We start from the raw sequence: 25,609 nt of genomic DNA on the forward strand, positions 1-25,609 counted from the left end.
ATGGCTTTAGGCATCAAATTATAAGAGGAACCAGAATCTAGCATAGCATTATGAAGGAAAAGGTCATGAAGTTTAAGACTTAGATAAAAAGTAGGAATTTCACTATCTTCAGGAGCTACTTCTAAGGCTGGACCAAAAATCATGGTTGGCTCATCATTAACTACATTGACTGTATCAGACATCTGATCAACCCTAAGCATTTTTGCAATCTGAAATTTGTATTTGTCATTCCTTACCAATTCAGTGAGGGGAATGGTTATCTTTAATTTAGAAATTTCATTTTCCAAACTAAAAATATTAGATTGCTTTTCTACCTCCATTCAAGCGATGTCCTTCCTTTCTGTTTGGCCTTTAGCTTGAGTTTCCTTCTTTTGGCTTTTAGTTAGCATTTCTTTATCCTTCCTCACATTATTAGTGGAGGCTTCATTAGTTCTATCCCAATTCTGTGTGACAATAGCTTTATCTTTATTCTGGCCTATAGGAGGGGTTTCTTTGCTTGGTGCGTCCTTTTATGAATTTTGTCTTTTCTGAATTATAGTAATAGGCACATTTCTGTTTCTTAAATTGTACTGCTTTTGGAGATGACTGGGGGAATTTTGATATCCTCTTTGGTACTCTTCAATCCTATCAGCCCATATATCTTCACTTGCAAACACAAATTGTTGCTCATCTGGTATAAAAGAGTCATTAGAAAACTGATCTTCTTCTGTTAGGAAAGTAGGTAGTTCATCTTCTTGAAAGAAGTGATTTGCTTCTACAATTTCTTCCTCGTCTTCTTCCTACCCTTCATTATAGTTTTGTTGAAATGGAGCTTTCACTTGACCTTGAGGATCTTGATTTCGCTGCTCTCTCTTTCGATTTTTGAACCACTGTTGCTGCTGTCTATGAAAGTTAGGATTCCTCACTGATGGTTCAGCTTGCCGATTAGTTACGGATATTTTATCCATCATCCTTTCCATAGTTTTTATTAGGCTATCAAGCTTTGAATCAGAAGATGATGCAGGTTCTTCTCTAAAAGAAACTCTCTTTTCCGCCCTCTCTGGATTTGATTTTGACTTCTTAATGAGAAAATTGGCTTCAACACTGATTGCATTCCGCTACATCTCTTCAAGAGTAGTTGGGTCTCTTTCTCTAAGCTGATAGGCCATCTCTAGATCAAAAGCATCAAGATAATGAAGAAGAGCCAAAGCAGGAGGAGGTTTCATATCATCAGGTATAGAATTGTACACTGTATTAAATCTTGATGTGAATTCTTGAACTATTTCATTGGGGTTCCTTTTCATTGAATTATATTCAGCCAATATCTGTAATGGATTTTTCTTCTCTTGCCAACGAGCTAGAAATAATTCAGTCAATCTTTGAGAACTATTAATGGAATTTGTAGCCAGACTTCGAAACCATTTCTTAACATCTCCTGAGAAAATCTTAGTGATAATCCTCATTTTAGCATTCTCCTCATCAATTTCTTCTAAATCAATGAAGTCTATTAACCTGTCAACATGTTGCTAAGTTGTAATTTCTGCACTTCCATCAAACAAAGGAAGTCTTTGACCATAGTTCTGAGGAAAAGCAGTAAGTTGAGCAGGCAGTAAAAGTGGTGCAAATCTTACCATGATTGTTGGAGAAAGTGAAGGTGTTACAATGGGTTGTGTAAGTATAGGTTTTGATGGGGATGATGGAACTACTAAAATGGTTTGTAGAGGCAAGGATGGAACGAACGAAGGAGGCAAGGAAGATGATGAAACTGAAGCTTTAGGAGATGTGGTAGATGAGCTTGGAGTTGAAAAAGAGGTTGAAGCTGTGGCTAAGTATTCAAGTTGGTATTGAACAAAATATTTTTCGGTTGTGATTTGGAGTTGGTCAGCAAGGCTTTGAAGCTTATAAAAGTTTAACCATAGTTAATGATTAGTCTTAGCAGAAAAATATTCTGAAGAAAGAGAGTAAGTTTCAACCTTTAAAGGTTCTAGTGCTATATTAGAGATGCAAGAGTTAGACTTAGACCTTGTAAGTGATAATTCTACCTGCTCTTCGAATGGAATTTGCTCAAAGGCGAATAGGTATTCAGGCAGAGAAGTTGTTCTTTTAATTTTTTGAACTGCACATTTAGTGATAAGTAGTCTAATTTTCTGAGTAGTCTTTCAGGGTCTTCAACAATAAAGGCTGGATTTGGGTCAGGATTTGACCTAGTATGCCTTTTGGAAGCCAGAATGTATACACCCTAAACTGGTGAGATTTATGAATTCAACCTATCTTTGGATACTAGAAACTGAGAGGTACAGAAATAGTTCTTGAAAGCTCTTAATATTTTCCCAGGGATAATTTAACAATCATTTCCCTGCAAGCAGTGCCGAAAATGTTAGTCCTTACAATCTCCTAGGCTAAAAAGGAAATCAACAAGGGTAACCTTAAACCAATTCAGCTCAGTAGCTAGCCCTACTCAACATGAGAGGGATCTCTCTAAGTCTCTTATTAGTGATATGACTTTAAAGAAAATGAATTTTAGGCTAGATATGTGTACTAGTTTGTGAAAATTTTGGTTTTCAAAGGGTTTGCTGAACTTAGGAATTGGAGCCAAAAGTAGGTCTAAGCTGTAGGAATATAGGAGCAAGCATAAGAAGGAGCTATATGTTATAAGCCATGGTGTAATTTGAGTATTTGTCAGTGTAGTATAGAGGATATAATGTGGAAGTAACTAATGAGCATAAATAAATATGATTTCATTAGCTTAGGAAGACAAAACACATAACCATGAAAACCAAATAACAGAGCTTGTAAAACAAGAATTCTGAGTATTTTATCACAAGGAATACATAGAAAGAAGAGATATAATGTAGATAAAGATGTTTAGACCATGAGAAAACAAAAACAATGAAGTACAAGCACCATGAACTCACTGGGCTAGAGTTCCTTGAAAATAGCTGCAACATGTGTCTATATTAGTTGAAAGATGATTACAATGCAAGCCTCCTTTACAAAAAGTTCAACCCTCTTCTCCTGAAGTGAAATAATACTTATAGACTCTCCTAGACCACTTTCCCACCTTCAGGAGTCAAATTCCTTGGTGGAGGAACCAACTCCAAGATTCACTCAACCAACAGGTGAGAGTGAGAAGGCACAACTCAAACACCTCATGAAGAGTTTGATTAGGAGTTTTCTTCTTTTATGAGGCCTAATAAACATCAAAAACAACCTATGATATGCATTTATTCATGCCTACATCACCTAGCCTCGTAAATTGTGCCATTACATGGAGAATCTTGCCTTTGACCAAGTTAGACTAGAAACTAGAAATTTTACATAGTGAAATTTTACAATTAAAAACACAAAAAGTGCAGAAGTGCAGTGCCAACTTTGAGCTGCTTTTTATGTGACTTCCAGGGGTAAAAATAAAAATTAGAGAGAATGGTCAACTAGCCTTTCAAGTCTAGTTTCTAAAACAGTTTGAATTTATGAATTTGGAGTGCAGGAAGATCTTCAAAAATCCATTCTCCCAATGTCACTCCAGAAGCGCAGCGCCTGTAAAAAAATGGTCCATAATGCTAGTTTTTCGCCACTTTTTTGCCTTTTTCTCCCAAACTAAGCCACCTCTGCAAAACCTGGGCAAATGGGTTTTTAGAAGATGCCAAGAAATTTCTAAAAATGTAAACCTTTCCTGAAATTGATGCCTGAGGAAGAAGTGCATGGCCTGGAAAGACCAAATTTCTGAATTTAGACCAAAATTTGCCCAAAAACTCAAAATGCTCAGAATTAGCTCAAAATTGGAGGGAAGGTGTAAAAATGATTTTTTTTATAGCTTCATGGATGCTTCAACAAGAATCTCCAAGTTTCCCTCATCCTTTTGATCTTTTTTGGTCTCCGTGAGCTTGTTTTTGAGTTGTTTCACTTTGACATTGGCAATCATGTTTTGAGCTTGATAATAATGTGCCATGTGTCTAAGCATTTGATTATCTCTGTTTTCCTTCTCCAGGATCTTCTCCAAGTTTTCATTCACCCTATTGAGCCAATATTCTTTATCTCAATGTACCTCTAGGGAAATCCTCTCTTCTAGGTTAAGGTCTTCATTGAGAAATATTTGTTTTTGTTCCTCTTGCAAAGCTTCCTTGAGACCTCTGGTTCTTGGTATTTTCCTCTTTCCTATACCTTTTGATCCTTCAGGCTCACTTGATTCTATGATCTCCTTGCCTTTTCCAACCTGCTGCAATAACTTGGCTTTTTCCTTTTCTAAGATCAACTCTTTTGCTTTGAGTTGACTGTTTTCTTGTTCAAGGAATGATATAATGAACTTTTCTCTTTCCATATTTATTTCCAGCTCCTTGATTTGGTAGTCCTTGTCCCTGATAGTCTACTTCATAATTGAAATCTCATCTTCCTCTTGTAGATCAATAATCTCTAACTCATGCTCAGTTGTCTTCTTATCCTTTGCTATTGATACCTTCTTTGTCGATGAAGAAGGTTTGGCCCCTTTCTCTTTGTGAGAAGAAAACAAAACCATCTACCCTTTCTTATATAGTTTGGTGATCTCTGGCCTAGGTAGCTGAATCTTCTCTTCTAGTTTGCTAGATGACCCCATCTCTGTTTGTTGTTTTGGTGAGCTTCAGGACTGAGATGCTGGATTTTCTTCATGCCATTTCAAAGTTGTTTCTAAAAAGGCTTTGTTATAGCTCCAAATACCACCTTATGTATTTGTGATGCTTGGCTTATGGCCTAGGGCAACCCCTCCTTCCAGATTTGGTCCAAATATTTAAAAAACAATGTTTTACTCCCTGTATGTGACTTTTCCCTGTATTAAATGCGTGTACACGTGGGTTAGTCTATACCCAACCCGCGTATATGTCTTAAAACACTTAAAAAAATTAAATTTCATTAACTATGGGCGGAGATCATGGGTTTTACTTGTTGATTACCTATTAGTGCCTGTGGCCCAACTATTCCCAACTGTTTCCCAACTAAAAAACTACTCTGGGAGAAGTATAAAAAGAATTCAATGGGAAGGCCTAAGGGAGGAGAGAAAATACATAATTACTCTGCTGAGATTATCTCCTAATCAAGTCTGAAGATCCCTGTGCTTCAAGCACTTCCCCAAGTTTAGTAAACCATTTTTTTCTTGAGAGTTGATATCCTTTCACTTGAGGGATATATCCTTGTGTTGGTTATGGAAGGCGCCTTTTGAAGACTGGTACTGGATGGTTCCGCTTGGAGGCGGAAGAGGAAGACTCAGGTGAACTATTTCTATGTTTTGATTATAGTTATCTGTAATAAAAGAAACACTGTCTTGTTCCTGATATCAACTTTGTTCATGAATTTGATGTTATTGTTATGGTTTATGTATGAATGACTATTTCAATATATAACTAACCATCTACTTATATGTCATAAAGTTGATTTCACTATAATGCTTTATCTATATGCTACTATGCGTCTTTGAATTGGTTGTTTTGCAGGTTCAAAGATCGTGAGGAGTTGCAGAGGGTTTGAACCCTGGCTGGAACTACCCGAATGAAGGACCCCCAGGTATGTACATCCTCGCATAGTTTGCTCATTTAAGCATTTTTCTTGAGTTATTTGCATGTTTCTTGCTGTAGATTACTCCTGCTCTACTAGGGTTCTGACCCAAAGCCCTAGGGTACTTTATCCCTTAACAGGCTTCCCAAGTCATACCCCTCTCTTCCAACTGATGAAGGACAATGGTTTTGATGAGATTGTGATGGAACAAGCTTGGAGAGTGCTCTTTGTCCTTCAACTGTATTTTCTCAAACATTTTTGAAATACTCCTGAACAAGTAATTGCACATGTTAAGTGGCTTTTGAGATGTGAAGTGCATCAAGAGGCAAATGTGATATGCATACAACCTTGAGAATCTACCTTCACAGGTAAAGAACCTCATGATGGCCTTCATTAGAGGAGCATACCTCAAGAAAATATCTAAAAGGCATAAGGTGAGTATGTGTGTCTCTGTATGGAGTCTTTAAGAAGGGCTTATAGTTTTCAAGATCTAGACTCATTCCCTTGAACCAATATTCGCCATTGTTTGGTAAACTAGTTGCTAATGAGATGGAGGCCATTGAGAAGCTAAACTCAATACCAGAAATGAAAACAGTTTCCCCTTTCAAGTGTGTAGCTACGCAATCTGTCAGTAAAACCCTGCTTCACTTAATTTTTTACAAAATTCCAAACAGTGAACATCTTCAAAGCATTGTTTGATGAAAGGATAGGAGTTTATCTGATTGCAATATGATGGTTCATATATGAGAATCTTCCCTCTGTGTTGTCTCTTTCTCTCTGGTGAAGAATCAATCTCCATGTTGACACAAAATCCTAGTAGCAGGAAGTGAAAATAGATGTGAGGGATATTGACAAAATGATGGGAGGGGTTTTGTGAAAGATGAGAGGGATTTGAAAAACTGATGGAAATGAGTGAGGAAAATGGTGAACAAATGTGGCTACTTGTAAGTGAGACCAAGAAGGTTTATGATGTGATTTGGTCAAAATAACTCTACGAATAGCTAGGGTTTTGTTTTTTTAGTGTTTAACTTGGTTTGGAGGTGGATGGACTGGTCAAAATGACCCATCATACATGTCTGAAGGTGTAGAATGTCAATTTACATGTTTAGGAGATGACAAATTGTGATGACCATTTCTACCCTAGCATTTCCCATGGCACATTTTCTACAGAGCCTAGCTTTAGAAATTATTGACATGGAATGCAAATGGGAAAGCAACAATAGAGAGAAATGATGTACTTTCTTGTTCTTCAGCCTTAGAAAGAAATTTGACTGAGTTTGAAAGCAAAAAATTTGAATTTTGGGAAAATTTGGGCGAGTTTTGGGCACTCTATCCTACGCGCAGCGCCAAAGCGCATCGTAGTTCACCTACACGCAATGCCTAACCTCCAAAGCGCAGCGCCTTCAGTTTTGGGTCAATTTATCCTAGGGAAAGAGATTTTTTGCCTTTTTAGGCAAGGGAGCTTGATGATGAAGAGTGAATGAGACATGAATGAAAAGGTTTTGAGCCTTTTTAAGTTTATATAGGGGTAATTTCTTCACTTTTTCAAAAAGAGAAAAGAAACTAATCCTTTACATTTACCATTGTAAATGTGCTTTTGGCATCTCCTGAGTGTTGGTGCTTCTTTCTTCTGAAACCTTTGATTTCATGAAAATGTGAATAAATCATGTTTCAATTCTTCAACTCCTTTCTTTGTCATGTTTGAATTTTTTTTTTCTTACTATGGAAATGGTGGACCTTGGGGACCCTTGTGGCCTAATGGATGACCTAAGACCTAATGGAATGATGATAATGACTTGACCCATTTTCATAGTGTATGATAAGCAACCAGCATGAGTGAAATTTCAGACAATGACTCCATCTTGGACTGACCATATAATGACCAAATTTGATGTGTAAACCTATTAACAAAAAAATTTGATGATGAAAGCCTTAAAAGGTCAAAGTAAAAAGAATTTTTTGATCTAGGTGATAGGCTAACAAGACTGACAATAATAGTTCCTTTTGGTCCAACCAATGCTCCAGTTACTTTTATGTGCTTATGGATAATGCATTGCATCCTTATTTGGACAAGTTTGTGATGATATTCATTAGTGATATATTGATATATTCTAAGAATGAGGAAGAGCATGTCGAACATTTAGTAGCAGTGTGAAGACTGTTAAGAGATCATCAGTTGTATGTCAAGCTTAGTAAATGCAACTTATTTAAGATAGAGGCACATTATTTGGGACATGTTGTCTCCAAGGAAGGTATAATAGTGGATTGGGAAAATATAAGAGCTATCTGGAATGGGCAGCTCCTAGTAATGTGAATGAGGTCAGATCATTCATGGGATTAGCTAGTTATTATAGGAGATCCATTAGGAACTTCTCATAGATTTCCTATCCTATTACATCCTTGCAGATGAAAGGAAATAAACTTGAATGGAAATAGCAATGTGCAACAAGTTTTGAGCAGTTGAAGCAGTTGTTGACAAATGCTTCTGTCCTAAAGATTGTAGATCTAGATTAGTTTTTGGAGTGCACAAATGGTTGAAATAGAGGACTTGGTGGGGTTCTGATGCAAGAAGGATAGGAAATATGCTACGAGTCAAGAAAATTGAATGAACACGAGAAAAAATATGTGACACATGATTTTGAGTTGACAACAATCATCCATGCACTAAAGATGTGGAGGAATTATCTTCTTGGCTGGAGGTTCATTCTGATGAGTGATCAAAGTGGGTTGAGATACTTGTTTGATCAGCCAAATTTGAATTCCAAGAAAGTTATGTGGTTGGCCATGATCAATGAGTTTGACATTGAAATTAGATATAATAAATGTAAAGAGAATAGGGTTGTAGATGATCTTAGCAGGAGAGTATAGGTAAATCACATAACAACTATGAGTTCATATGGGACATATTTACAAGATCAAATCTTAGAGGTAGGACAACAAGATGAAATGTACCAACATCTTAGGCACATGTTACATCAGCAGGGTACAGATGAATATGATGTGGGTTATCATCTCATGGTAGATAGTTTGCTGAGATTTAGGGACAAGATCTATGTGTCAGACAACAATGAGCTCAAGAAGCTTATCTTGAGGGAATTTCATTTCAAGCCATATTTAGGTCACTTGGGATATCATAAGACATTGACAGTTGTGAAGAAGTTCTACTCCTGGCTGAATTTGAAGAAAGAGGTGGAAGAGTTTGTTGCGATATGCTTGGATTCTCAACGAGTAAAAGAAGAGTGTAAGAATCCGGGTGGATTAGTATAGTCGATTATGATTCCAGAGTGGAAATAGGAGGTAATTTCCATGGACTTCATTACAGGTTTTCCAAGGACATCTAGATAGCATGATTTTATTATGGTTATGGTTGATAGGTTTAATAAAGGTAGTGCACTTCATTCCGGTAAATTCTATGAATTGAGTTAGAGAAGTAGCACAGGACTTCATCCGAGATATAGTGAGATTGCATGGTATTCATAGGAATATTATGTCAAACAAAGATGCCAAGTTCACTTCCAGGTTTTGGAAAGAGTTATTTGTAGCTTTCGGTAAAGAGTTGGCCTTCAGTACATCTTAGCATCCACAAAAAGATGCAAAAACAAAGAGGGTCAAGAGGATTTTGGAGAACATGTTGAGGATTTATGCCATGCATCAACAACGAAAGTGGGAAGAATATATTCCACTATTGGAGTTTACATATGAAAATTGGTATCAGGATTCTTTGAAGATGAGTCTGTTTGAGGTGATGTATGGCCCAAGAAGAGATCCTTGAGGATTGGATCATGTGCCAAGTTGGCACTTCGATATTATGGACCTTTCAAGATTCTTGAGAGGATTGGACCAGTAGCCTATCGAATTGCACTACCTCCAACAGTGAAAGTCCATGATGTTTTCCATGTTTCATTACTTAAAAGATATGTAAAATATGTTGATCGTGTTATTGATTGGTATGTATTATAGGTGGAGTTAGAAGGATAATTCCAACTGGAACCTTAGTGCATCTTGCAGTGAAAGATGTTCATGCTCAAGAATCAAGCAATTGAGCAAGTTAAAGTGTAGTGGAAGCACTTTGGGCCTGATGAAGCTACATGGGAGATGGTTGATTAGATGTGGGTGATGTATCCTTCTCTTTTCACTCATTGAGATGATGTATTTTGGTATATGATTGATGTTGTTTTTGGTTATGTATAGATATACATATGTATCTACATACTGCATCAAGTTATGTTATAAAGATCCAACAAGCGATATGGTGTTCATGAGATATTGCTTATGTTTTAGCATATGGATATGATGTAAATTTTGTATCGAGCTATGTTACAAAGTCCATAGGTAGCATGTGTTTGGTGGTTTATAAGTGTCATTGAACATGAAGGATGATGTTCTACCAAGGGGGAGGGTTTTGTAACAACCTTGGTTAAAAATCCATGTAATAATTTTAATAAAGGAAAAAATAAGACCAAGACCATGGGACACATATTCCAAGATGAATGTTGGGAAAAAACACAATTATGGGGATCACTGGTGATTAATGAATGGAAATGGAAATTGGAAAAGGAAATGGAAAACACAAATAGGCATTAACTCAGTTTTATTTATGAAAATGATGGAGAATAAGAGAAAAGGAAGGTGAAAAGTCATATGTTGCATGTGAGGAGGAAATTAAAGGAAAATAATGGAAATTGAAGAAAATAGGGGCCTCGTTAATAAAAAGGCTTCTTAGAATTAGTTCACAACCTTTTTTTAGCTTTAGCTTGGATCTCTTTTATATTCTCTCTCTCGTACTCTTGTGCACTTAGAGTTTATTGGAGCACTCTTGGAGGATTTTGGCATACTCTGGATTTGGAGAAAGAAGGAAAAGGAAAAAGCAAGAAAGCACAACAGGACAACGGGTTCATCAACTACATCCGGTTTTCTTTGTAAGTATTGAGTTGCATGTATGTTTTCCTTGCTAGTTTTGGTATGCATGGCATATGCATGTGGTTGTTTGGCTATGATCTGTCACTAACATGGAGAATTGCGTGAATTGAAAATGGTTTTCCTAAGCCTTTCCATTTCCTGGATAGCCATGGTTTTGTGGGTTTTCCTTTTATTTTCTGGTTGGTTCTCATGTTCCTTATGGTTGTGGGTTGAGTTATTAGTTCCTGGAGCCTTGGTTGGACAAATGCTTTCAAAGCCTGGAACAACTTAGGTTGAGTTACGTGTCCTGGAAACCTTGGTTGGACAAACACTCTGGAGCCTTTGGTGGGTTGAGTTACTACTTCCGGAGCCTTGTTTCAACAAATGCTCTGGAGCCCTGCAACAATTGTGGGTTGAGTTACTAGTCCTAGAGTTAGATTGGAAAAAAAACTCTGGAGCCTTGGCCAACTTGGGTAGAGACCGATATCGTGATGGTTAGTGATGTAAGAACGTGAGGTGAATCACTGGTCGAGGGTTGAGGTGGTTTGGCCTATGGAATCCCTACTATGGTTTTGATTGGTTATTTCCATGAGATACCACATTCATTCTTGGAATATGACACGAAGGTGATTGACTAGAAAAGAGATTTGGTTCATCCCAATCTATGGTTAGATGGTACATGGAAGTCCCTGGATTGGTTGGTTTTCCATATGTTAATGATCCAGGTGGCTCGAAAGAGACACACATGACAAAGAGGGCTCAAAATCAAAGTGTTTGGATTAGGCTCAAAACAGTTTCATGTTAAGTATCTCGTCGCCATGATCGCGGTGGTGTGAACGGTTCATCAAACCGAGCTCATATGCAAAGGATAGAGCTCTTCAAAGTTTGACATGACAGGGGAAAAGTGGGGCCCACAGTATGCCACATGGCATCCCAATAAGCAGGTGGGACCCACATGGCAACCATCAGCCATTGACACTTGGTGTTCTTTCAGTTGGTCTCCTAAACCTGCATAAGGGACAAAAATCATTTTTACATTGGTTATTAAATAACCACATAACAAAATTTGTTTTAATATATAGTTATTAATAACTATATAAAAACAAATCACATATATGTTAGGGATCGGCGGCCACAACCCCCACCGAACCCTTTGAACAAATCACAATCGCCCCTTTAAAACCATCGCATATATATTAAGGCCGATGGCCATAACCCCCGCCGGCCTTATCGCAATCGCAACCATAATATATGTTGTCGAGTCGGCGGCCATAACTCCCGCCAGACCCTTTAACAACCATCCATCACATATATATAACAAAAACTATTGTATTAAGGGGCGGGCGCGGGCCATCGGCAGTGGACCCGGCCCACACCCTATCGCCCCGACCAATTTTGGACATATTGCCAATAACGATATCGGCGAAAACATGGATATCACGCTGATTAATATGCAGCACCGACCACCGATGAATGCGATCGTCGATATAGATATCGATGAAACCCTATATCGGGCGCTGATATATGTGCTAGCACCCATATTGATCGCTGATTTCAAAGGTCGATCGCCGATATTGGGAAAGCACTGATATTTAAGGTGCCGACAGCAGATAAGGGTGCCTAATGTTAGTGTGGGGTTTATATCACATTGGTTTTATAAAATATATATATGGAGGGGTGGGATTTGATCCCCTGACCTCTCCTCAACCAACGTATATATTTAACCAATGCGCCAACTGCTTACCTTGGTGAATCTGCCCAAGGTTTTCCTATTTAAACAGTGATTTTTACCTCTTCACACAATTCGAGGAGGAGGAGAGAGACTGCAAGCATAGATTTCGAGGCAGAAGGCATATTAATTAATATTTTAATGCAGGAACCATGAATTTTGTAGGAGGGCAAAATCTCCTGCAAAATTTTCACTTTGTCAGAATTTGACAAATTTTATATGGCTTTTACACTTCTCGTCGCCACGAACATAATGGTGTTGTTAGTTTCTTCATTAGAGGTCTGCATTTTCCAGTCATTTCCAGAATGCACGTGGAACCATGATTTCAGCAAAAACAGGTAGCGAAACCATGAGCCATGAAATTTTCCCAAGGAGTTAAAATTTTGATATTTCAGAATATAGTCAAGTTTATACTTGCTTTTCATGGTTTTCCGCGAGGATCACAATGGCAAGATCAGATTTTCCATCTGAGTTGCAGATTTGTAGTCCATCCATGGAGCAAAATCTTTGAGGAATCCCGGGGGAATCTAAAAGATTCCTTGAGCCCAGAATTCTCAACTTCTCAGAATTTGGATTTTGGACAGTCGATTCAACACTACTCGATGCCAGAAATCTGATGGTGTCTTTAGATTTCTTATTCTCTCATTTCTTCTTCTAGCCACTTTTCTAAGTGCCAGTGCAAGTGTCCACATTCATGTGCGAGCAACCGTCTTCATACGATCAATGCCTTGAGAGCAATGATCCAAGCAACTTCAACAATGTGACATCCACTTCTTCAAATTTCCCTTGGTTGTGATGTATATGATGTGTTCATGTACTTATTCTTTCTGCATTATACTGCACAGATCCTTGATTGATGTTGATGTAGGATCTTGTTTATTACATGTTGTCATGATTCCTTGCTTGATTTGATGTGGAATATTCTATGTGATGTACTTGTTGTCATAACTCTTCATGTTATGTTTTGAGATCCCTTGTTGTATGTTGTTGGGATACTCTTGTTGTCGTCATGCATGTTTTATTTTGACATCCCTTTTATGCCATGTTGGCGGGATGTTCATCATGCATGTTTTTGTATCATACTGATAGGAGTCTTTTGATTGAGAGTTCTAGTTGTGGAACATCTCTTAGAGCCACTCCTGTGTGAGGGAATTTTTCCTTGTATGATCGCGACATCATCTCTTGTGTACATCACCATTATTGGCAACACTTAATGTAGCGGCCTACACCATCTTGACACAGGGGCCCAGAGACGTAATCCCTCTTGGATGAACTCCATTATCAACGCTTATGTTTTCATGTGCTGATGATTGTTATATTCCTCTTCTTTTCCACATGCAGATGTATTCGCTAATGTTCTTTTAAAAAGAAATTTTAACACATCACTAAAGTAAAGGGTCTTAGAAGGGTCCTTCTTCACACCTGGACCTAGATTAGTTAATAAGAGTTCCTTTTCCACTCGTAAATAATATGTATTTATGCTTGTTATTATGTCGTCTTGATGGTTGTTCTATTACTGCTATTATTATGGTTATATGCTAGTTATAGGCATGGTTTATGACAGAATTGAGTTATGGATCTCATCATGTTTTGGTTAGTAAATGAATTTTTAATGAACGAATTACATAATAAATGTTTTTGGAGCTATTATGAGAGATTATTAGTCCTTCTTGTTGATTCTCAGACAAATATTGGATCTCTATGTTCAAATGTGTATTTAAGACTTGTACATTACATGTACATGATGTTTTTGACGAAATGTTTGTCGTGGTTGGGATGGGTTAGGTTAATTCCTTATTCAAGTTTTTGTATTAGAGGTCTTATGTATTTGTTATTCATCCTTTTTGAGACAAGACCTCTAATGCAAAAATCAGATCTCAATTAAAAAGAAGTTCCAACTCAGGGTCTGGTCACCAGGAGTTGTAGTCTCTCACCTAGGTGATCTAGTGTCCCTAAGATGTTTCAGTAAGTTTCTGGTTAGTAGATCACACTTCAATAATTGAAACCTGGAAGGTTAGGTCACGTCATAGTAACTCTTAGCTCATGTTTACCTAGAGAGCTTGTAAAAGTGGGTAAATATGGAATGGGGTCCTTACATTGATTTTTCTTGCTCTAATTATGATGCATGGTTTATGCATTGGTTTGCCGGTTATTTTTTTGTCACTGGCATGGATATTTTCTTGGATTGATAATCATGTACAACCTTACCATGTACCATTTCATGGATACCCATGATGTATTGGCTTCCCTATTTGTTTGAGCTTCGGATTGTTGGTAGATTTTGGATCTTCGTTTAAGCGGTCTCATGAAAATTCAAAGAGTTGAGGGTGGAGATGGTTTTCTCCAAGAAGTTCATGACTGGTGGGTGGAGACAGGAAAATTCCTCTCGACATTGTGAATAAATTCTAAGGAATCCAAGCAAGTATTGATTTTGGTAATTTTTGGGCTCGGTATTAGATGAAGTCATTGTGGTACAAGGGTGGAGGTGGTTTCCTATGTATTCCTTGTATGGTTACATTTTGGTTATCCCATGTGATCCCACATTCATGCTTGGAATATGGCACAAAGGTGATTGACTGAAAAAAATATTTGGTTCCACCCAATCTATGGTCAAGTGGTACATGGAATTCCCCAACTTAGTTGGCACTTTTCATATGTTATTATGTGTTATTCTTTAATGATATCAACGAGAACAATTTTTTTTTTAATGTGTGATTATGTGACTATTTTTTCATGTTCTCATTCTAGTTAAATGTTGGTTACATGCATGATATATTTGTTATGATGTGAAGAGCTCTTGTTATAGATCTTGCTCACTGTTGATAGGCTCTTGAATGTTTTATATGGATGCATGTGCATTGGGAGTGGGATCCCCCAAGGGCAGTTTTGGGGCTAAAAGCCCGTGTTAAGTCAATTTTTGTAATATAATTGTAAAGACTTTGCATTTTGTGGTCATGGAGCATGAAGGTGTTATGTGTCAAAAAGGGTAGTCCGCCCTTAGTTTTGTAAACTATAGTCAGCTGTAAGAGACCTACCCATGGTTCAGGACCATGGTATTGTATAAGAAGAGCTAAGATCTAAGTAGTTTAGGCATTGATTAATAGAATGGCAGATCATGTAATAGAGTGATAGCTCTGAAGAAGAAGTCTAAGTCATGGGTCATAGTGTAGATAGAGGCTCTACAACTGAGTGCACATAGGCCTAGGGTACAAGCCCACAGCTGAGTGCGCGGACCCCTGCAGCTGTATGTGCAGGGTGGATAAAGTCTATAACACTTGGGAGATATTAATAAAAGGAGTTATTCTACAATTTTTGTGTCTTTGTTCTGTTGATGGGTTTGGATATATTATGTATGAATTTCCTTTATTATTCTTATATTATGCACGAATGAATGAAATTACATTGAATAATTGAATGTAGTTACAAATATCTGCTTACACGGTGATAACTTTAAGTATTTGACAATATAAGAAAATCACTTAGGATAATTGAGGAATCTACAAGGCACGCTGCCATAGCAGCACAAAAATACTTGAGACACAGGTTAGGGTTGCACGAAGATCGATCATATACTTTTGTGGAAGTATTGAGGACCGGAATAAAGGATTTGTCTTGCAAGCCCTAGAGCGAAACCACCTGCACGAAGGCAGGGATAGAAGAAATCAAATGACATCACAACCATCTCAGGGTGTGAAAACTTGGTTCCAACATTCCCCCATACTGCTTCGTGTGAGACTTCGGTCCGCACTCCATGGGCTAATGCCGAAGGGGCCAGTAATGTAGGGATTTGTTTGGCTAATTAATGCTGAACCTAGGTTGCGCCCCCTCAAGCCAACAAATGGTTCCTTTGCCAGGACCAGAATCTGCATAACAGATGTGTGATGTCATATGGAATCCAACTAAGAAGGAGATTGGAGACTGGTTGGATAGAAAGAACCACAAATTCATGGCACAAGAGATTAGAAACTCATGACTGACAAAGGAGAAGTGGTTGGCCAAATACCTATATATAAAGATCCATGAGATCTTTTTCTTCTCCTTCCCTATTGAGCTATACGAGTGGATCGTGAAGCTAGCAGATAGCCAAGGAAGGTGGAAACTTGACGATCCTATTGTGTGGACTTTGGAACTAGTGCAAAGGTTGGAAGCATCAGAGGATAAGATCGCCCACGTTGTTGATCATTGGCTCAATCACGTCATAGGAGGATTTGTGGCTGAATTTGCAGTCGATACCTCAGTCAGCTATAACAAGGTGGAGCGACACTTTTTCAAAGGACCGCGAGGTAAGTACGTAAAATCTTTGAATACCTGGATTAAAATGCTATTGTGCAAAAAAACGGGTTATGAAGCTACCTTCATGTTCGGAACTAAGTGAAGCAGAAAAAACTTACAGGAATGAAGGAAAAAAGGATCCGAAGTATAGTCCCTTGATTTCACCTCCACGAGGTGACGAAGAAGGGATAGCGAAGGTTTCTCCATGAAGTGCTATTTAGTTAATAGGACAAGGATTCTCACGAATACTGCCTCCACCCACACCACCTCTGACTTCACCACCGTCACCTCCAACTTCACCCATACCACCTCCACCTCCACTGCAGTTCAATATGGCAAATATAGTGAAGTTTCCTTTGTTCAAAGACTTGGGAAATGAGGACCCGACCAATTCTGGTTCATTGTCAGGGTTGTATGGGAAGCTCAAGGTGTTATAGGTGATCATATAAAGAAGGTGACACTAGTTAGTGCTCTGCAAGATCGCGTGCTAACCTGGTATATTAAGTAGTTTAACGATAACCCGAATACTGGAGTAGCAGACATCTAGGCAACAATAAATAGGGAATTTAGTAGGCCTAAATCTCAGGTGCAGTCAATTGTGGGATTCAAAGAGATTGCAATGCAAATAGGCGAGACACCTTGGGAACTGCATCAAAGGCTGAAATGTACAATCCATGAAGCCAACACGAATTTGATAGATGGACAACATCGTGAGTGGTTTCTGGCTTTGCTACTACCACACTTAAGGAGTGCATTGTCGTAGCAGAAGATAACAACTCAGGCAGAGGCCTTGGAGATTTCCATGAGACTACATGAAACTTTGATGCAAGATCCTAATCTAGGAGTTCACCAAATCCATGCACAACTGAAGAATCTATGCCTTGAGATGCGAAGTCTGAAGCAGGACATGACGATTCAACCATAGGAATGCGAGGAGGTATGGTGCTTGAAATGAAAGATTCAAGGTCATGATAAAGACCATTTCCCGATCTTTGCAAACTATATTGCAGGAGGAGTACCGATGCCTTCAAGGCTAGAAGCCCAAGCAGGACCTAGCGCGGGGCCTACATTATGGTTCGTTATTTGTCAGGTAGTAGGAAAACATGCCATGTATAACTGTCACTTGCTATAGAAGTTTATACAGACACCGCAACAACTGTTCTGCAACATTTGTAGGTTGGTAGGGCACGATGAGCATACTTGCAGGATCTATGAACTGATGATGGATAGAACTTTTGCCTATATGGTTCAAGCTGAAATGTGGCCCCTTGACCAGAGTGCAGGAGTGGCGCGGACAAGATTTTAGGGGCGTGCTAGAGGCTGAGGTGGAGGAGGACTTGGTAGAGGTCAAGGACAATTGATTTGCTACAATTGCGGAGGACCATGAAACTATGCCCGCGATTGCACTAATCCGACGTGTCCATCGTGCAAGTATTGCAGACTGTTTAATCATGAAACTGAAGACTGTCCTACGCTGATAGCTAGGATACATGACAAATGGTGCTACCACCTCCGCTGACTCAGAACCTGCAAATGATGAGGTCTGAGCTGCACGAGGAAGATCCAAACATAAATAGAGTGCTCAAAAGTGGAATCGCAATAGGAGATGACAAGGGGAAATAGCCAGAAGACAGTACATGGGTTCATAAAGCCTGGGAAAAGGAGGCTGAATTTGATTTGGAGCATGCACGTGAAACCTTCATGGAAGCTAAGAAGAGCTTCGCTAAGGCCTCCACCTCAGGAAGCAAGGATAAGCCTGAGTAGGAGATGGACCCCTTTATGCTCACAACTTTCCTAGAAAACTGTATGAAGTTACTGCGTGATAATAATGCTATGAAAGGGTTACAAGAACTCATCAATAGATGCATTGGAACCATGCCAGGTGAGCCGCATGTAGTACGAAAGATTGGCAAGCATAAAACAAGGATGGGACGGGAGATGAGATTGATAACATAGATAGGAGATTATGAAATGGATTAGGTCATTTTGGACCTAGGGTCACATGTGAATGTCCTACCAAAGAAGACTTGGGAGAAAATGGGAAGACCTACACTGCAATGGTCTCTAATTCAACTAAGGATGGCGAATCAGGAGAATATCATCCCCATGGGGCTGCGTTAGGGGGTGATAGTGGATATTGAGTGAGAAAGCACGCTGGATGATTTTGAAGTAATAGAGATAGTGGATGACAGAAATCCCTATCATTTTCTCCTAGGAATTGATTGGGCTACTGATATGAACGAGGTAATCAATATGAAGAAGTGAAAGATGATCTTTGAGAAGAAATTGTTGTGCGTAATAATACCCCTCGATCATGTTAAAGGATCGTGCTATACTAAACCTGTCCACGATTATGAGAGTGATAACGACTTGGACTATATCTATAATATAATAGCATGAGACCAAGACTGGGTGAATCCCATCGTGGATGGATGGATTACATGGGACCGCAAGAGTTCCTGCACTTCAGACTCCAATGAAGAAATAGAATATTGGCAGAATCCGTTACATGAAGTAACTACAGTGAATTGCAACATGATGACCCAGTCATTGTGCTGTGTGTCGTTAGAGGTAATAAATATGCCTACTTGTGATGGTTTGAATGAGGTAGATATCTTTCTGGATGCATTTGAAAGGGAGTTCCTAGAATAGCAACACTTCCAGGCCTTCGACTGGGCACTGCACGCTACGCCTACAAGATGGTGGGGTACGCACAAGGGAAGCTTTGATGATTGGCGCGAATGTAGGAGGATGATGAAAACATGATTTGGGAAGCCTAAGATGCAACTAACAAAAAAGTATCATGGGCAGACTGATCCGTGTGTGAATCTGGCCAAATGGACACAAGCTTATGGAGAAAATCTCAAACCTGAGTGGGTGCACCTGTTCTGCCATACCCTGGATGTTATCCCAATTAATTGGTATATAGAAATAGAGCTCCACCATGGGACAGGCAAATGGGATTTCCTGCATGAAGGATTAATGATGACATTCAGTTTTGAGGAGGGGTTTGACAGTATTGATGAAGTGCTACAAGAAGTGAAAGAAACAATCTTTAGGATACCACAGGATCCTTTAGACCTGATTCGACCTGAATGGGATACTCATCTGAGTCACGCGTTGGAATGCTATAATGTAACTACCAAAGAAGAGGACAAGGACCCACAGAATATTAACATTCCAGAAACACAAGGTCACCATGAGGTTCAAGGACCGCAGATTGAGAAACCCGATATAGCCGCACTGTTGAAAGAAAAATAAGTAAACATTGATACGGAGGTAGAACCCGAATTCATGAAGATTGGAGACTATTGGGACAATGCAATGGTGGATAAGGTCATTGAACTACTCCATGAATACCAGGACTTATTCCCTACCAAGTTTACAAATTTGAAAGGAATAATCGGGGACGTAGGAATGATGAAGATCATGTTAAAGCATAACGCAAAGCCAGTTAAGTAAAGGCCTTACCGTCTCAATTCAAAGTATAAGGAGAAGGTTCAATTAGAGCTAGATAAGATGCTTGCGGCAGGCATCATTGAACCTGTGGAAGAATCTGATTGGGTAAGCCCAATGGTGGTGCAAGAGAAGAAGCAGAAGGATGAGATAAGGATATGCGTGGATCTCAGGAAACTGAATGATGCTTGTGTGCATGATCCTTTCCCAACTCCATTCACTGATGAACTGTTGGATAATGTAGAGGGCCAGGAAGCATATTCCTTCACTGATGGGTTCTCTGAGTACTACCAAATCAAAATTGCATCGAAGGATAGGAGAAAGATAACCTTTTGAAACTGAGTGGGGTTATTTTCATTACACTGTAATGCCATTTGGATTGAAGAATGCACCTGCAATCTTCTCACGTGTGGTTGTTACGACATTCAAGGAATTTATTCATAAGTTCCTGGAGGTATATTTTGATGACTGGACAGTATTTAGGCTAGTTAAGCACCATGTAGCAAGCTTGCGCCTGATGCTAGATACCTATCAAAGATACCAGATTGTGCTCAATCTCAAGAAGTGTCTGTTTTGTGTTCCATTTGGGAACCTATTGGGGCATGTGGTTTGCAGACAAGGACTAATGGTAGACCCCATGAAGATCACGATGATTCTGAACTTGGAAGCACCGAGGAGTGTGAAACAGTTGTGCACTACTCTAGGACATATGGGAGATTACAGAAAGTTTATCAAGGGCTACACCCAAATCACTGCGTCTGTGGAGAAATTGTTGAAGAAGGACATCATGTTCTACTGGAACGATGACTGTAGGAAGAGCTTGGATATATTGAAAGAAAAGATGGTTACTGTGCCGATTCTAGTCTTCCCGAATTGGAAAAAAGAGTTTCATGTACATGTTGACACGTCATGTATACAGCTGGGAGCAGTGATGAAATAGGCTGGTGGAGAAGGATTGAACCATCCTATCACATTCACAAGGCACATATTATCCAAAGCAAAGAAGAAATATTCCACCACTGAACACGAGGGGCTGGCTATGGTGTATGCGCTCTGGAAGTATAGGCATTACTTGATAGGAGGGGATTTTAAGATGTATATGGATCACTCCGCGCTAAAGCACCTAGTTAATAAGCCTGTGTTGGGGGGGAGAATCTGCATATGGCTCTTATTGTTCCAGGAGTACAATTTTGAAGTTGTTGTGAAGCATGGATGATTGAACGCAGGACCAGACCATCTGTCGCGCATCGAAACAGGGGAGGAACCTACTAACTTGGAAGAAGGATTGCCTGACGCATAGCTATTTGTAGTGCGTGTCGCGGATGGTCATTTTGAGGATATAATACACTTCCTAACAATAGGAATTACACTAGAAGGATATACTATCCAGCAAAAGAAGGAATTAGTGGTGCGCGCAGCCGATTTCTCTGTCATTGCTAGGCATCTATTTAAGATGGGGACTGATGAGATATTGCGATGGTAAGTACTTGAGTTAGAACGAAGCAGCATCCTCGCAGACGCTCATGGGGGTGCTACGAGAAGACATTATGTAGGGAGAGCAATGGCACAGAAGATTCTATGCACAAGGTTGTGGTGGCCAACCCTTCCTAAGGATTCAAAATCATATTGCAAGGCATGTGATGTATGTCAAAGAATGGGCAGGCCATCGCGGAGGGATGAAATGCCTTGGAATCCACAAATGACGTTGCAACCCTTAGAGAAGTGGGCGATAGATTTTGTAGGACCCATTCAACCACAAGGAAAGACAGGAGCAAGGTACATTATCATTGCGACAAAGTATTTGACTTGTTGGGCAGAAGCGTAGCCGGTGAAGGATTGCATAGGAGCGACTGCCGGGAAGTTCCTATTTGAGCATATACTGACGCAATTTGGATGTCCTAAGATCTTGATGAGTGATCGTGGTACACACTTCCTCAATGAGACGATCAACGCACTGATGGAGGAATTTTAGGTATATCACCAAAATGTCACACCTTATCACCCATAGGCTAACATGATAGTGGAGGTGTTCAAAAAAGTGCTTGAAAACGTGTTGGCCAAGGTTTTCAAGGCTCAGCGAAGTGATTGGGACCTACGCGTACCTACAGTGCTATGGACTTATCAAATGACATGCAAGAAGTTGACTGGACAAACCCCTTTTAGGCTTGTCTATGGTGTGGAAGCAATAATGCCTATGGAATACATCATGCCTAGTCTGCACATAACAGTGCTTACAGGTATGAAAGATCGCAGAGCCCTAGAGGAGAGGCTTGCATTAGCTGGATGAGGTTGAAGAAGAAATATTTTTTGCTGGATTTCACCAGCAGGTCCAAAAGCAGCATGAAAGGCATGACATGATTGACACATCAAGCTGCACACATTTAAGGTAAATGACCTGGTTTTGTTATATGATAGTAAGTTTGATAAATTTCTAGGGAAATTCGGGATGCACTGGTTAGGGCCTTATGTTATCAAGGAGATTACCGACGGAGGAGTAGTACAACTGGTCAAATTAAATGGAGAACTCTTACAAGGAAAGGTGAATGGTAGTCACTTGAAGCCATACACCAGTGGCCTGACCATGTGACTAAATGAAAGTAGCACGGTCTTAGCGCTCTAGGTCACTGAAAGGAGGTACGGGACTATAAACTACACTACCCTAGTTAGGAAGCTACGTGATTGGAAGATGGTGTGAAGCGAGGACGTGTCACTGGGTCCATGGCAGCATGGAGGGAGTTGCGCTACCCAGGGAGAAATCATACAGGTCGGCCAGAAAGTGAACGTTAAAGTCACTATTCATGAAAAGACAGCAGAAGTGAGGCCAAATGGAGCAGGCCGCCGGCATTTAAGACGAAATTTATGGCTTAGATCCTTGAAAATATGTTGTCAATCTAACATTAATGAACTGATTTTGGTGGGAACAGTCGGATTTGAATCCAAATTACCCTATAAATTGCAAGTGGCTATCTAGCGAAAAACACTAGGCATTTTGAGTATTTAGCAGTTGAGCTCTCAAGCACCTATGAATTGCGAGCAATATGAGCTTTTGATAGTTTCTAGCGTATTTGCGACTTTTTCGGTGGACACACAGGAATTCTTGTAGAAGATCATGTTATCCCCCCAGAAGTTATCAATCCACAACAAGTAGTAGAGGAGCCGTCACAGGAAATGGAGAGAGAGGCTAAAGTAGCTGCCCCAGAAGTAGCCGAAGTATTGGTGTATGTCCCTAAATCCTCGATAATGCTAAGACCGAAGCCAAACCCAACCGAGGAAACCATGAAAGACAAGAAGGGCAAGTAGCCTGCCATACCGGTGCGTGCATCGCCAAGATGAAACCCACCAAAGCCCACTGCCTAGGAGAAAGGCAAGGCTATAAACCTAGAAGCAGAGGAGGAGGATATCGAAGACATCCCCATGGATGATGAGGATGTGGGAGTGGAAATAGAGGAGGTTGAAGCCCAGGGTGTAGACCCTAATACACAATTGCTAGAGTATGTCCCTCCATGCAAGCCTAAATCCAAGGTCCCAAAGGACATTGATGAAAGTAAGACTACCCTACAAACCCCTCTTCTACTAGATGAAATCACTTTTGACGGTCCACATTTGGCACAAGTGCCTCTATTGAAGCTCGAGGACTGGGACTTGGTAGACCACGAGAAGTTCCTACACTTGGCGATGAAATAGCTGATGCGCTGCATAATAGACACGAATAAGGGGATGTCTCCATTAGAGCTATGGAAGTGGATCACAGGAGTAGAGAAGGCAGTATTACTCAACCTGCTTTGGGTGCCACACTATAACTGCACCTCCGTGACAGTTTTTGTCATCAATCAGCTGCTGTGCTTGGTGCATGATGGGTGTCTGTGGCTGGAGGATTCGATACCCATCACTGATATGTTGATTCACGGAATAATGCGGCTATCATATAAAGTTGAAAATCCATCTATGATCTTTGGCGGCAAGGGTGGCAAGCAGGTGCTCGCAGAATCAATGAAAGAGAAGTTCAAACTGGTGAAGAAGTCACGTAGGTACTCTATCTCTAGCATCTGCGACCCCGATGTGAAGGTGGAAACATAGATCCTTGCAGGGAAGGTGATACAAAAGTGTTGCATCGATGAGGTGCTTGCGCTTGTCATCGCACTCACACAAAATTGCATGGAAGGAGTCCAGTTTAACTAGTCGGACTACCTTCGCGAAGAGTTCCTGGAAAACTAGCATGAAGTGCAAGAGCAAAGCATGACCTTCCACTACATGTGGCTCTTGCTATCGATCGTGCTGGTAGCATGGGAGCTACCACAGGAGGGCCAATTCTCCTCGGTCGCGTCAGACCTTCCTAAAGCAACGAAGTACACTTTGCTGTGGGCGACAAAGGATGCAGAGTGAGTTTGGGATAGCAAGATCTTCTGGATATTGATGGAAATGAATATTAGAATGGCTATCAATCGCAAGCCATGATTGTCACCCACAGTATACGCTAACCTGTAGAGCTATCCATCAGATATCAGTCAGGGCGCAGAAGGACCCTGCGCCGAAGTGGTATGATTTGACATACCTAGCCATAGATGATGCCATCTATGCAGTGCTTGATAAATGGCTAGCGGAGTGGTGCACTACCACAGACTTGGCGGTGGATGGAAGCAAGTTCGCCACACAGAAAAAGAAGGAAGAGGCCAAGCTGAAGATGGAGTAGCTGGTCAAAAAGAGGAAAAAGGAGGCCGTTGAGAAGGTCCAGATGGAACACGAAGGAAAACATACAGGTGACACACAGTGGGCTCTGACAAAGGCATGTGGTTGCCTTCACCTGATAACGAAGAGGAGGGCATAGAGCAGCACAACGCGGATCCTCAAGAGATGTCTGACTGCATTAAGTGCATGAGAGAGCTAGAGAAGGGAGGGTCCAGGAAGAAATCAAAGGCAACCAAGACCTCACTGGACTCTATCACGTTGACAAAGGGCGACTTATATGAGATTGGTTGCACAGTCAGAGATGTCACCGCGGAGGCCCTACAACAATTTGAAAAGTAGCATTAGATCATGCTAGAGGCCATCCAGACTAGGCTGCAGGAGTTGCAGACCCACGCATCGCAAGCTCATACGCTGTCCACCAACTTGGCTATCGACACGTCAGAGGCTGCTGATATGCTGTGCACGAAGGCTTCCAATGTGATAGTGCTGCTAGATGGAACACTGACCAAAGAAAATGAGGCTGATAGGTCCACTGTCGCCACCTTGAAGGGAGTTGGAATGAACCTGGCAGCGCTTCCGCTTGAAGCACTCCACCTCTTGCAGGATGGAGCAATTGCAAACCTAAGGGCCCGTGAGCACCACACCCTCTAGGTGATCAATGAATATAAGATAAACGACTTGCGAATGGCCCTACAGAGGAATGTTTCCATCGCCACTGAGGTTGAGGTGACCAGCCAGAGAAAGAAGATCATACAGGTCGTGGCGGAGGCATGTAGAATGGTCCTAGAGTTAACCATTTCGGAGGAGGAGCCAGTCGAGGTCTACATCCACAAATTGGCCACAGGGGTGCGTGACACAGACATAGATGGCATAGGTTCAGTTAGAGTTGAACCTACAGATTATAGAGCTCCAGTTGAGGGCCCAACCTTCAACATCGCCAAAGGTAAAGGAACAATGAGCGGTCACTATCACAGAAGCAATTGCGGCGATGGAGAGTGCAGTAGCAGACTGCACACAGTTGTTCAAATAATCGTTTGAGGTCCTGACCAACTTGCAGGAGGACCA

At 40.4% G+C, this 25,609-nt stretch overlaps 1 pseudogene; it reads left to right on the forward strand.

Annotated features, from left to right (window-relative positions):
• Positions 1 to 1,611: 1,611 nt before the first annotated feature.
• The window catches only part of LOC149178185 (protein NUCLEAR FUSION DEFECTIVE 4-like), a 37,171-nt pseudogene continuing 13,173 nt past the window's right edge, over positions 1,612 to 25,609 (forward strand).

The sequence above is a fragment of the Pinus tabuliformis genome, chromosome 4_1, assembly GCF_031772625.1.
Source record: "Pinus tabuliformis cultivar Carrire ecotype Pingquan chromosome 4_1, CPIR1, whole genome shotgun sequence".
Classification (NCBI taxonomy): domain Eukaryota; kingdom Viridiplantae; phylum Streptophyta; class Pinopsida; order Pinales; family Pinaceae; genus Pinus; species Pinus tabuliformis.